Source organism: Dioscorea cayenensis, chromosome 20 (genome assembly GCF_009730915.1).
Source record: "Dioscorea cayenensis subsp. rotundata cultivar TDr96_F1 chromosome 20, TDr96_F1_v2_PseudoChromosome.rev07_lg8_w22 25.fasta, whole genome shotgun sequence".
NCBI lineage: Eukaryota > Viridiplantae > Streptophyta > Magnoliopsida > Dioscoreales > Dioscoreaceae > Dioscorea > Dioscorea cayenensis.
The window spans coordinates 11,184,247-11,198,165 of NC_052490.1; the positions used below are offsets into that span (position 1 = coordinate 11,184,247).

Sequence of the window (13,919 nt, forward strand, 5' to 3'; positions counted from 1 at the left end):
GTGCAAGAACAGTCTAATTTAGCTGATGTGGAAGTGGAAGGATTTGAAAACATGGCAGAATAGAATGAGCAACAGCAGACATTATCTGATTATGCCAGACCTTCAATGTTGGGGACACAATCGAGCATTGTGCGTCCCCCGATCACAGCTAAGAACTTTGAGCTGAAGCCGGCATTCATTCACATGTTGCAGCAATCCGCACAGTTTAACGGTTTGGCCGATGAGGATCCAAACAATTATATAGAAAGTTTTCTCGAGGTGTGTGATATGCTGAAGATAAACGGAGTGACAGATGATGCCATCAAGTTGAGAGCCTTCCCATTTTCCCTAAAGGGGAGAGCGAAGCAGTGGCTACACTCATTACCTAGAGCATCGATTACCACATGGGAGGAGATAGTAGAAGATTTTCTTGCCCGTTATTTCCCTCCCGGAAAATCAGCAAAGCTTATTAATGATATCTCATCCTTTGTTCAGGTTGAATTGGAGTCTCTATTCGAGACATGGGAAAGGTTCAAGGAACTCCTTAGAAAGTGCCCGCAACACGGATTTCCAGAGTGGATGATTTTTCAGACCTTTTACAATGGTTTGAATCCGTGTACAAGGCAACTCTTGGATGCGGCAGCAGGAGGTACCTTAGGTTGCAAGACCCCAGATGAGGCCCGTTATTTAATTGAAGAAATGGGGCTAAATAACTACCAATGGTATGCTAGGGATAAGAAAAAGGTGTCCGGTCTCCATGAAATAGATGCGGTAACTTCATTGGCGGCTCAAGTGGAAAATTTGAGTAAGAAGTTAGATCTTCTAACTTCAAATAGAGTGGCGGCCATTACTAATTGCACCGGTGGAGGACATGCTCCCTCTGATTGCCCGATCTCTATCGGTGATGTTTCTTCGGTGGAGAATGTTGATTTTGTAGGTAATGGCATGAGACCTCAAGGAAACCCATATAGCAATACCTACAATTCGGGTTGGAAGAATCATCCCAATTTTTCATGGAGCAATCAGGGTCCACAAAAGGCCATGGGGCCACCGGGTTTCCAACAACAACAACAAGCACCTCAGGTGGAAAACAGAGTTTCAGGTTTGGAAACCCAAATGAATGACTTAGAGAAGCACTTGACTAGATTTGTGCAATCTGCAAAGATAAGGTTTGAATCAGTCGAGGCTACACTTCACAATCACACCGCCTCTTTGCATAATCTTGAAAATTAGGTGGAGCAAATTGCGAAGTCTCTTTCTGAAAGGCCACATGGAAGCTTGTCGAGCAATACAGAGACCAACCTTAGAGAGCATGTGAAGGTGATCACTTTCAGAAGTGGTTATGAGGTTGAAGGTAGGCTTCTGAGTTAGAAGCCAAAAGAACATGCACCCGAGGTTATAAAGGTGGAAGAGAGAACAAGCAAAGAGAAAGAGGTGGCACCCCCATCTTTCAAGCCAAGAATCCCTTATCCCTCTAGATTAAAAAATGACCAAGGGGATGAACAGTACAAGAAGTTCCTGAGTTTGTTCAAGCAACTCCACATCAATATTCCTTTTGTTGAGGCATTGGCCCAAATGCCTAAGTATGCGAAGTTCTTGAAAGACTTGTTGACTAACAAGAAGAAGTTGGAGGAAAGTGCTTCAGTGATTTTAGATGCTTCATGCACGGCGGTATTGCAAAAGAACATGCCGAACAAGAAGAAAGACCGGGGAAGCTTCATCATTCCGTGTAATATTGAAAATCTAGGTGAGGAAATGGCATTGGGGGATTCAGGGGCCAGTATCAACGTTATGCCATACAACTTCTTTTTAAAAGCTAGGCTTGGGTGAGCCTAGGCCTACTCGGATGACTTTACAACTAGCGGACCGAACAGTGCAACATCCGAGAGGTAGCATTGAAGACGTGTTTGTCAAGGTGGACAAGTAAATTTTTTCGGTTGACTTTGTATTGCTAGACGTCGACGAGGATGCAGATGTACCTTTGATACTTGGGAGACCGTTCTTGCAGACTTCCAAAGCATTGATTGATATGGACGACAGAGAGCTCACATTGAGAGTTGGAGATGACAAGCTCACATACCGGCTTGCTGAAGCCATTGGGCATTCTATTGATTTCCATGATACTTTATACTTTCCAGACACTACTGGTGAGATTGTTGATGAATATATGCAGGAAATGTTTAATCCGGATCCGTATGAAGGATTGTTCGACGAAGAGGAGCGACATGAAGATGTAATGATGCTTGGATCGATGGAAGAAGTACCATCTACCCCGGGGATCCTAAAGAAGGTGCTCTGGAAGATTAAGAGGGCTAGGAGATGTCACCGGAAACACTCCAAGGCTGTTGGAGACGTCCGTGAATGGAAGGAGTTGGATGAATCATTGCTAGGTGGTCCCAAGCCCGATAATACACCCTCTACTTTCAATAGATTGTGCACATCATGTTTTCAAGTCATGGTTAAGAGGGCAACCTTCATCTATGAACCCCCGTGAGGTAAGACAAGGTACATCAAGCTTAGTGACGTTAAACAAGCACTTCTTGGTAGGCAACCCAAGTGTTTACTATTTTTCTTAGTTGAATAATGTAGTGTTTTGCATAAATAAATTGTTAAGTGTTGCTGTCTTGATTTTTAGATGTTTTTGCTGAGATTTTCTTGTGGGCTTTGAATATTCATTGTGTGTTTTCATGTGGAATTGGTGAATTTATGTCGTTTGAGCTTTATTCCATGTTGTTCACTGGTAAAACTTGCATACTAGGCAGGCTCTGAGTGTGTGAATATGTTCAAAAATTTTCTGCAGAGCCTACAAGTTTTTGTAAGGCATCTAGTGAAGACGCACGGGCGTGTGGAATTTCCGCACGCCCGTGGGTTTGTATTGTGAGCTCATCCAGAGAAGGCACAGGGGCGTGCGGCTGCCCTTGTGAACGACCATGCGACTGTCACACGCCCGTGTGTAATTTTCACACAGGCGTGCAAATTCCTGTAGAGTTGGGCGGATTATCCCGAGAGCACACAGGGGAGTGGACTCGCCCCTGTGGGCGACCTTGTGAACCACACACGGGCGTGGATAATTTCCACACGCCCGTGCGAAATGCTGCAGAGGTGTTCTCTCCATCCTGAGAAAACACAGGGGCGTATGGCTGCCCCTGTGAGTTGGGCATGTGAATGTCCACGCCCGTGATGAATTTCCACACAGGCGTGTCAAATACTTGGCAATTTTCTCGGATGTTCAAGGAAGCCACAGGGGCGTGCTGCTGCCCCTGTAGGTCGGGCGCACGGGCGTGGGTATTTTCCGCACGCCCGTGCGAAAGCAGTTAGAGTCGAAGTAGTGTTTTCCCGAGAGCGCACAGCGGCGTGTGTATGCTTTTTTGGCTCTCTTGTTATGAGGCGCATGGGCGTGGGCAATTTCCACACGCCCTGTGGATGCACAGAATTCCAAGAAACGCGATTTTTTCCTTAAGAACCTTGTGAACCGTCTCATTCCTCATCTCCAGTCGCCTGAAAACTACTTATGATCATCTTCTCGACCGATCATCGTTGTTTTGGAGCATTTTTCTTCGTATATCATGCCAATTTTCACAGTTTTTGCATTTATTTCATCGGTAACCTTTTTTCTTCGCCAACTCTTGTTTTTCGTAGATTAAATGTCTTCATGAACACGAATTTTCATTTAACAATGCATGGTGCATGTTTAGAACGCGTCTAGAAGCATTGTTAAAGTTAAATTTTTGAGAATTATTGTGCACCCGTGCGGTTTTCTTTCACGCCCTGGAGATCCACACGGGCGTGGGTAATTTCCATAAGCCCGTGTGGAATTCTGCAGTACACCGCTCTTGAGCTTCTTTGATCGTTTTCCTCTTTTTGTATTATAGCTATAGTACCGAGAGTGAGGAAGAATGAAGTTAAGCATCTTAGAGTCACCCTACCCTAGCCAATACACATGGATTTCTCAAATCCCGAGCACCAGACTCGATTTGAGAAACTTTCAGCACTTGGTTTTGGTCAGACTCGTTTTATGGATTTGCAAGTGCTAAGAGATATTCAACGGGGTGATGAGCTAGCTGATGAGATTAATGAGATGCTAGTAGTAGGAAGGTGGAAGAGGCTACTGACGATCAGTGAGCCAGCTTACCGCACATTGACGCTTGAGGTTTTAGCGTCTTTTGAGTTTTATCTGATGCATGGGAGATTTGACACTATGGAGGCTATACAGTTTTGGGCATTCGGACATCCATTTTCCATGAGTGTCACTGAGTTTTCGATTCGGATGGGCCCGTACGATGTTGCATATATAGGTACAGTGGAGTTTGGACGTTTACTTGGGGATTTTCCAGTATCAGTGACTCCACATCATGTGTATAGGATTCTGTGTGGACATGGGGAGTATGAACCGGGGATTTCGAAGGCCACTAGCCTATCCCGGTTGAGCTACAGGTATTTGCACGTGGTTATCAGCAGGTCTGTGTCAGGTCGAGCCCATAACACAGCTGCTCTAACCAGGCAGGATTTGCTCTTTTTATACTCCATGGCTCGCAATGTGCCGATTCACTTGGGGTGTATATTAGCAGATATTCTGAGGTACCAGGGTAAGTCTGCGAGAGTGGGTTTATTATCTGCTAGCCCTTACATCACTAGGCTCATCTTGGGAATGGGTTTGGGGGACGTTTGTGCCTATTCCTCTTGCGTTTGAGATGATCAGGATGATGGGGTTGGTACGGAGATGTGGACCAGGGGTCTATATTATTGCTACAACTACCCTAGAGACCACTAGGAGCGGAGGAGATACTATGGAAGGTTCCCAACAGATTCGCAGATCCCTCGCAATATAGGGTCCTCGAGCTTATGACCGTATTAAGAGGCTTGAGAGCGATGTGGGTGAGATTCGGACTGAGATAGCGGAACTCCGAGCTATCCAGGCAGTGCAGTACGCCGAGATGTTAGACCGTTTTGATATGATACAGCGGCTACTGATGGGTAGGCCACTGGTTCCCCCACCACCACCTCCGGCATCTCCCTCACCACTTCCACCAGCACCCTTCGATTTAGCACCACCAGTAGCAGCACCAGTTGAGCCAGAGGATGACGCCGACACCTAACTTTTATTTCTTTTATTTCTTTTACTTTTATGCATTTCATTTTAGACTTGTTCACTCAGAAAAGATTCTCCTTCTGAGTTTATTTTCATTTTGCATCTCGAATTGTATTCCTTGCTTTATCTTATATACTCGGGTTGATTTTATCTTTATTGAGCTTCACTGAACCCGTCGTGTATGCGTGCAGATGGTCTTGTCATCTTGGGAATTGAGACTTTGTCATGGGCACGGCTAAGGTGCTTAGGCACTTGGCCGTGTGAGCTTCACAACCCGTCGGAACATTACTCCCAAGGATTTAGCTCAATCAAACGCGACAGTAGGAGTCAGGGGAGTATTGTTTTGATTGCTTCTCCCACATCTATTCTTCATTAATATATATTTTGAGTGAGCTTGCATATGTACATTGAGGACAATGTACAACTTAAGTGTAGGGGGGGAGGGAGGGGGAGTTTCATAGTGCACACATCTTTTCTATTGTTCTTGATTGATATATGCTCACATAGCCAATGGCGGTTCTCCTTAGTTACAATGATTGTATTCTTGAGTTTAGGAGAAACTTTAACTTTGAATGTTTTCATGCTCTAGTTCTTGCTTGAATTTCTAGGAATTTTTACCCGATTTACACTCAGTGCACTACTCACTCTTTAAACTCTATTGGAAACTCATGTTCGATGTGAAAGGCACTAGTTATAGTTGTGTCTTGTGTTAAATTCTGAAAAAATAAAATAAAATAAAATAAAATAAAATAGTTTTATTGTTTATTTGTGCTTGTTGGGTGGAAAGAGCTACCACCTATGAAGTATGAAGCTACTCTCATAAGTCGGATACTAGCTATGCCCTAATGGTAGAAAGAGCTATCTCATAGGATGAGTGAAAGCTACCACTCCCGTAGAAAGAGCTAAGACCTAGAAAGTGTGAAAGCCACCTTAGCGGCCGCTTTGGAAAGGGCTACCTTAGAGGATGTGTGAAGCTACTACCATCTTTGAAATTGTTGTCACTTTTGTAGATAAATAAGTTCCTTGTACTTAGAACTTTGAGGAGTATACCTTGGGTTGGTTTGAGTGAGTTCACACAGGTACACGATTTCGGATTTGTTGTCCTTTTTGATTCAAGTTTTTATCTAGAGCTTTGATTTTTTGTATTTAATGTTGAAATTTCCCTTACTTGTAGAATGCTCTCTCTGTACACTTTGGTGAACCTAAGGCCAAGCACTTCCAATATTTCCTTCATCTATGCACAGAATGTTTAATTTTTGCTTGAGGACAAGCAAAAAGCTTAAGTGTGGGGAGTTTGATAAGTGCTTGTGTGATATTAATGCTGAAGCATTCTTTCCTTATGTTGAGCATTACTCTTCTCGGGTACACTAATATGTGTTTTTTTATGTTACTTTTTGTGCAGGTAGGGTTGTGAGGCCGAGTATGAAGGAAAGAAGCCAATGTGGATCATAATGCACCGATTTTAGAGGAAATCTTGCTAAGGTTCAAACGCGAAGACGTAGGTCAGGTGCGAGATGCTAGAATGTGTGCCAACCTCGTCGTATTTGAGTTAGCACAACCTTTGGAGGGGCACAAGGGCAGTCACACTCAAGCATTCCAACTTATGCACATAGAACAAGATCTCCACCAACATGTCCGTCATTAAAGAAGCAAAGTGATCCACGACATGAACGTGTGCCCGTTTGCGTTACCCCGATGTAGCAAAACACTGTTCACAGCCGGCCGAGAAAAGAGGAATTCAGCCCCGATTTCAGCATTCTTTTCTCCCTCTTTTCCCCAACTTGAGAGAGGGTTTCGGCTAGGGTGTTGAGAGGTATTGGCTAAGTTTTTGGAGAGGTTCTACCGCTCTGACATCGTCATTCCTTAGGAAGAAGGTTGGTCGGGGAGCTTCCGTCAAGGCGTATCCTATACTGGACGAGGGAATCCTTCGACGACGAGTAGAGGACTTTCCACAAGACCATCGACATGACTATTGAGGGGGTTTCTCTATGGATTCATTGCTTTTACATTCTATTTCTTTGATTGTACATAGCTCCATGGAAGCTAAACATTTAGTGGGTACTTGGGTATTTGTGAACCCTAGGATGTATTTGTTTTATTGAATCTCTTTATTATGCTTTCAATTAAATGATGTGTATTGTGAGTTCCAATCTTGAATGATTGATTGTATGAATATTTCCCCTAGAGTGACACTAGGGTTGATAGTTCTCGTTGGTAACCTTGTGAGTGAGTGACACACCACGATCGTTAGACAAAGCTAGGTTGAAGAGGGTTGAGAGGGTGAGTCGAGAGGTACAGGAGCGTCCCCTTTCCCCTCCCACGTGATAGATTCTACCTCAGTTCCTCGAGTTCTTTACGGCCATAATAGAGTGAATGGTCTAAGAGATGACCCTCCGCTGGGGCTTAGTTGCGCGTGTAAGGGAGTGAATCGTTGAGTTGATCTTAGTATGTAGGGCTTAATTGCGGTTAGGGACCTTCCACCTAGACCAAAGGGTTAGGTCTATAATGAGGAAGAGATTTATCACTTGGAATCCCTAGAGCTCATCGCAACTCTATGCGAGTGCGAGGTTGAGAGGTTATCTAATCTCTCCTCCGGGACATGTACAGAGTTAGGCCTAGTTGACCTTAGATTTGGGACTATGTATTTAAGGATTTCCACGACTCACCATTGCATTGATTGATTAGGAAACATAATAGAGGTTTCTTGCACTTGAAACGATTGTCCTAGGCGGAGCATTTTTCGCGTACCCCATCTTTATCGATTGCCTTATCTCACTCTTTACTCGTACTCTCTTACTTGTTGTTTTTACTTTTGAGAATTGAATCATTGTCACACTTTTCACTACCGATCTTTCACATATCTAAGAAGTGGATTAAGTGTTTTTATTCCCTATTCCCTGTGGATTCGATACCCGCTCATCCGGGATTAGTACTTCGACAAACCCGTGCACTTGCGGGATATACGCGAGTGGACCTTGTCAGTGTCAACCACCGTATTGCCACAACTTATCACCCCCAAAGTAGTGGTCATGTTGAAGTCACAAACCAGGAAATAATGAGAATTATGGAAAAAACCATTCATCATAATAGGAGTGATTGGTCAGAACAGTTGGTGACGCTCTTTGGGCCTACAGAATAGCATATAAAACTTCCACTTGGCACACACCACATCGGTTGGTTTACAGTAAGGCATGCCATTTGCACGTCAAAGTTGAGCACCAAGTGTATTGGGCAATTAAACTAGTGAATTTGGAATTAAGAGGTACATAAAAAAATAGAAATATTAATTGAATGAGCTGGAGGGGCATAGACTAAATGCTTTTGAGAATGCATTGTTGTACAAGGAGAAAATGAGACGAATTCATGATGACCGCCTCTGGAAAGATAAGCAATTTTAGGTCGGAGAGCAAGTTCTCCTTTTCAATTCAAGGTTGAAGCTTTTTCCCAAAAAACTGAAATACCGCTGGTCAGGACCTTACTTGATCATGCAAACATTTCCTCATGGTGCAGTTGAGATCTCTCAGCCCACAAAAGTAACTTTCAGGGTCAATGGGCATCGATTGAAGCATTATACGATAAGAGAGGACATTCCTTCTCTTGCAGTGGACAGTGTGTTCTTACTTCATGATTCCCCCGCCTAAACAGGTACATCAAGCTAGTGACGTAAAACAAGTGCTTCTTGGGAGGCAACTCAAGTTGTTTTGTTTCCTTTTGTTTGTGTCCTTTTGTTTCGGTTTTTCTTCTTCATATTTTACTTATTTTTTGCTGCAGCTTGCTTTAATCGGTGTCTCTCGCAGGTGTTTTTCTATGCATTTGATGTTTCGGCAATGCTCTTTCTTATATCATGTGGCCAAATCTTTTATTTTGGAGGAAGAAAACAATTTTCCTGGAATTTTCTAGTTGTGCATGGGTTTGGCACGCCTATGCGTGGGCTAATGATTTTCATTGGCTTCCATTTTGTAAAACTCAGGGAGGAAACAGGGCGGACGCAATCATGCCAGGAAGGGTCGCACGGTGCTCTTGCTATTTACACGATCGTGTTTTCCCCTTTTGAGCTCTTGGGAAATTTTCCTGAGATTTTCATGGGGAGAGACACACCCTCGACATGATCGTGTGTACCCTGATAACCCTAGCCTGATCATGTCAAGGGTGTGTCCTGTCGTGACTTGTCAGCTTAACCTTGTTCTTCTTCAAAAACCTATTCAACACCTTCTTCAAAAACTATTCAACACCAGTCGCCCCTTTTTGCTAACTATTCCCAACCATTTGATAAGTGCTTGAGTAGACATATTTCTCTATATGTTTTACATGCTTTGAGCATCATTTTTACCATGGTTTATGTCTCATATAGTGTATTTGGTGTTCTTTTGTGCAATTAGGTTGCAAATGCCTTGAAGGAAGAAAAAGAAGCAAAAATACGTTATAAAGACACATTTTAGGAGTTCTTGTGCAACCTAAGGATCAAGACACAGGAGGAGCTCATGTACGTTGAGGCGTGTGCCAACTTTGAAGAGGATTTAAGGTAATTTGCTAGTTAGAAGGGCACAAAAGCAATCACATCTCCATGTCTCTACTCTATGTGAAGAATGCAAGACCTTCCAAATGATGATTCAATGAAGAAAAGTCTTATAACCTACCACATGGGTGTGTGCCAACCATGTGGCCTCAAGAGAAGAGTATGCGAGCAGTGTGCACTGTAGCGTGCTATAGTAAAATACTATTCATATGAGCGCGTGGAAATTCCACGCGGTCACGTGGGAATTTCTACAGTTCACGTGGGCGGGTGAAATCTTACACATGGAGCACATGACAGTCGTGGTTTAGACTTATAGATAGCCCTTTTGCCCTATTTGTTGGAGACTTTTTGCTAGCGTTCGAAGGGCCAAGCGGCTAGGGTTTCACGTGGAGGACTTTGGCGAATTTGAGGGGCGTCCTTCACTAACTTTGATAGATCTTTCCTTCGTCACAACATCAAGGGGGCCTTCAGCAACCTAGCTTCAGAGAAGGATCCTTCAAGATGTTGAAAGACCCATCAAGGCCATCATCACAAATTCTAAGGTGTTTTCCTCTAGGGTTTACTTTGTTTTTTATTGCATTATACTTTGCTTTGTAACTTGCCCCATGGAGGGCTAAACCCTACTAGATATTTGGGCATGTGAACTCTAGGATCTTATCTTTTGTATTGACTTACTTTATGTTTTCCATTAATTACAAGTTTATTTTAGTTTTAATCTTTTTTTATCATTACTTTTCATGTCATATTGATCTTTGTGGTTGATTGTTAATGCATAATTCGTTGCCTTGGTGAGAGAGAGGATTCCATTAGGGTTAGAACTCCAAGATTAAAGAGGATTGAGAGGGTGAGTCATGAGATAATGGAGTGTCCCTTTCCTTTTTGATGAGTGCTTCCTATCTCCATATTCCTAAGACTTTGTGCAACCATATTTGTTGTGAGATGTGAGATTGAGATATTTTACCATAGGGACCTTGTAGGGATTAGGGATCTTTCACATAGAAGTAGGGTTAGGTTTATCTTTTGGAATTGTTGCACTCCTAGGTATCTCTAGAACTTATTACGGTCATATGTGGTGTGAGGTGTTGAGATTGATTGATTTCTCCACCGGGACTTAATAGGGGACTAGTATCACTGGCCTGGAGGAATGGATCGATTATCCTAGATTGCCTCGACTCATCTAACTTGGTTTAGGAGCATTAAGCAAGTCTTGCACTTCATGTTTAGAACCTAGGGAGAGCATTGGCTGGGTACCTCATCTTTATTGATTGAGACCTCCCTTTATTTCTATTTTCCCTTTGCTTGCTTGCGATATTCTTATTCTTGCAATTAAGTTCATTTCATCACAATCATGACTCCGACTAGATAACTAAGAAGTTGTTATTACTAATACTTCTGTTTCTTGTGGTTTCGAGTAACCATCTCACCGGGTATTTTATTACTTCGACGCGCTTGCACTTGCGTTACACACTTACAATTCGGTCGTGTCATGCTTCATCTCGTTCTCTCGTGCGGTAAAAACCTATAAGTTAGCTTCACAATTTGTTGACCATCGTCACACTTTTTCCTCTTCTTGTGCACTCTCTCTTCCTACTCCGGTAAGCCACCAACTATCATTTTGGTGTTGTTGTGTTCTAGCTGGTCTTACCCGTGGTTCATCAGTAATTTGGTTTTCCCATCATCGATTTTGTTGATTTGATATAATTTTCTGTCAAATTTTTGAGATCAAGTTTTTTAAAATCTTCGGAGATGATGATCAAGCTTTTTGAAAAAAGCACGATCATGCGCTTGACCAGAGCACAGTCAGGGTGCTCCTAGGACCATCGTGTTCATCCTGCATTGATACATAACTAAATTAATTCATTCCATTTCCTATTGTAGACAATGGCAAGGAAGCGAACACCAGCGAGGGTCGGGATGCGAGCCGACCTCTGACACACCTAACAGCACCGATTCATCACGAATGTTTTACTCAGCTATCTGAGTATGAATTTGGGACCCTTCGCACCATTAATTAGGATGCGTTGCACAGAGTCAATTTAAGAGATGAGGTTGAGCAATTATTGGCTATTAGAGCCTCGCACAAGGTACTCACCATCAATCAACCAATCTACCATGAATTGACATTTGAATTCCTTGCAATATTCGAGCTAGTTCGAGGGCACGATGTCTAGGATGAATCTTATACCATTCGATTCCAACTCAGGAGGCACAATTATCATCTGAGTTACATGGATTTTTCCCTCTTCTTCGGTATTTATTATCAAGACTACAGCTTAACCGAAGAGTATCACAACTTATTCTCCTCGACAAAACTTGGGGAAACTCGATTAGCCCGATAGAGGAGGCTAAGTGACTGCGGCCGCCCTTTCCAACCGAGCATCACCACAGCATCATCTCTGAAGTCATCCATACTTATATTCATCCACTCCCTACCCAATGGTACCATTACTGGTCAAAATCACTACACTGGCAACATTACTCTTCAAGAGTTCCATTATCTTTTGAGTATGAAAGATAGAACACCATTTCCAAGCAACTGACACTCTTGCACACAAAATATTTGCTGGTCCATATATTACTCGACTCATTGAGGGAATGGGTCTCTTGGAAAGCATGGGTCATATGTCGTCTACAGGTGGATTTAGCCCTATTACTTTGCGTAGTCTGCAGAGAATAAGTCTTGTCACCTTACTATGATCCACTACTTTAGTGAATCTAGGTAGGAGTAACCCCTAATTCCCGGATGTGCACCCCAGTATTCAATGTTTGGGGCAGAGTTTGTAGTGTATCGCAGAACATTGCAAAACTGATGCTACCCCATCTGGTGGTGATACCTAGCTCGAGAAAGCGACCTCTTATTCACTACACAAGCAACAATCCTTTGTTTATCTTTATCTCCTTTTATTGTACTTCCTTTTTATTTTCATCTTTTTGTAGTCGAGTTAGCAAGGGAGTCCCTCGCTACATTTTGGCTTGTTTTTCTTTTTATTTTTTTGTTGTTTGTTTTTTTCATCTTTAATTTATATATCGTATTTTGGGATTTCTCGAGTTTTACTTGTGTTCTCCACTGATTTCAAGGATTGTGTTGTTGCTTGGAGTGGCAAACATGTTGAGAGCAACAACACCACTCTCCGTGTTCAGGGAAGTTATGTGAACCCCATCTTTCTTTTGATTGTTCTCAATTTCTATTTTGCATGACTTATATTTATACATTGAGGACAATGTATCATTCAAGTGTGGGGTAGGGTCGCATGCATGCCTTTTTTGATTAGTGCCTTGCTAATGATGATCTATGGTTATTTTGTTGGAAATTCTTAAGCTTAGGGGACATGAGTGTGTTAGGGACTTATTTAGAGCAACTTGTAGACTTACTTTTACTCTGATGAACTAAGACTTCATCAAATTGCCCTAATTGTAAAGCCACTTGCTTTAGGATGGAATCCTTTCATTTAAGACCAAGTGATTGTGTTAATTCTAGTGTTAAAAAAAGTTGGAAGTCGGTTTGTTTTTGGGATGACCTACCAGTCTAATTTTAAGTGTAAAAAGATGGTTGAAAGAGCTATCACCCTAAAGGAGTGAAAGCTACTCTTGAGTAATTAAATTTTGGGCATTAGAAGTGTACATTTCATGACCTACAATGAGAGAAGGCTACCCCTACCATGTATGAAGCTATTACCCAGTATCCTAGTGATAAGTGCTTGTGTAATAGTAATATAAAGTATCTTTTCTTATATTGAGCATTGCTTTCTCATGTTTTATCGCTTATGCATGTGTATTTTTATTCTTTTGTGCATGTAGGGTTGTGGAGACAAGTAGGAAAGAAAGAAACCAAAACTAGATCATCGATGAAATTTGTTGATGAAATCTTAAAGTGAACAAACGTGAAGACACAAGTTGTAATTAAAGGAATATGAGTGTCTGCCAAACTCCGTTGTGCTCGAGTGAACATTGATAAGTGCTTGTGTAATAGTAATACAAAGTATTTTTTTCTTACGATGAGCATTATTTTTCTCAGATTTGATCACTTATAAATGTGTATTTGTGTTAATTTTGCGCATGTAGGGTTGTGGAGACAAGTATAGAAGAAAGAAGCCAAAGTAGATTTCGTTTGAACTTTGCTAATGGAATCTTGGAGTGAACAAATGTGAAGACAAAATTTGTGCTCAAAGATATGTGAGTGTGTGCCAACCTCCGTTGTGCTCAAGTGAATATTCAAATTAGAGAGGCACAAAGGCAGTCACACTCATGTGTTCTCACTTGTGCAATGCTAGCAAGATTGTCGTCAAATGTGTTTTTATTTGAAGATGCAACGCGATCTACAGCATGGACGGGTGC

The 13,919-nt window shown here is 42.2% G+C and overlaps 1 non-coding gene across 1 annotated transcript; it reads right to left on the reverse strand.

The window, feature by feature from the left end:
- Positions 1 to 441: 441 nt before the first annotated feature.
- LOC120252320 lies at positions 442 to 548 on the reverse strand. The gene has a single exon (XR_005533861.1). It is a non-coding gene; the product is annotated as a small nucleolar RNA R71 (small nucleolar RNA).
- Positions 549 to 13,919: the final 13,371 nt, after the last annotated feature.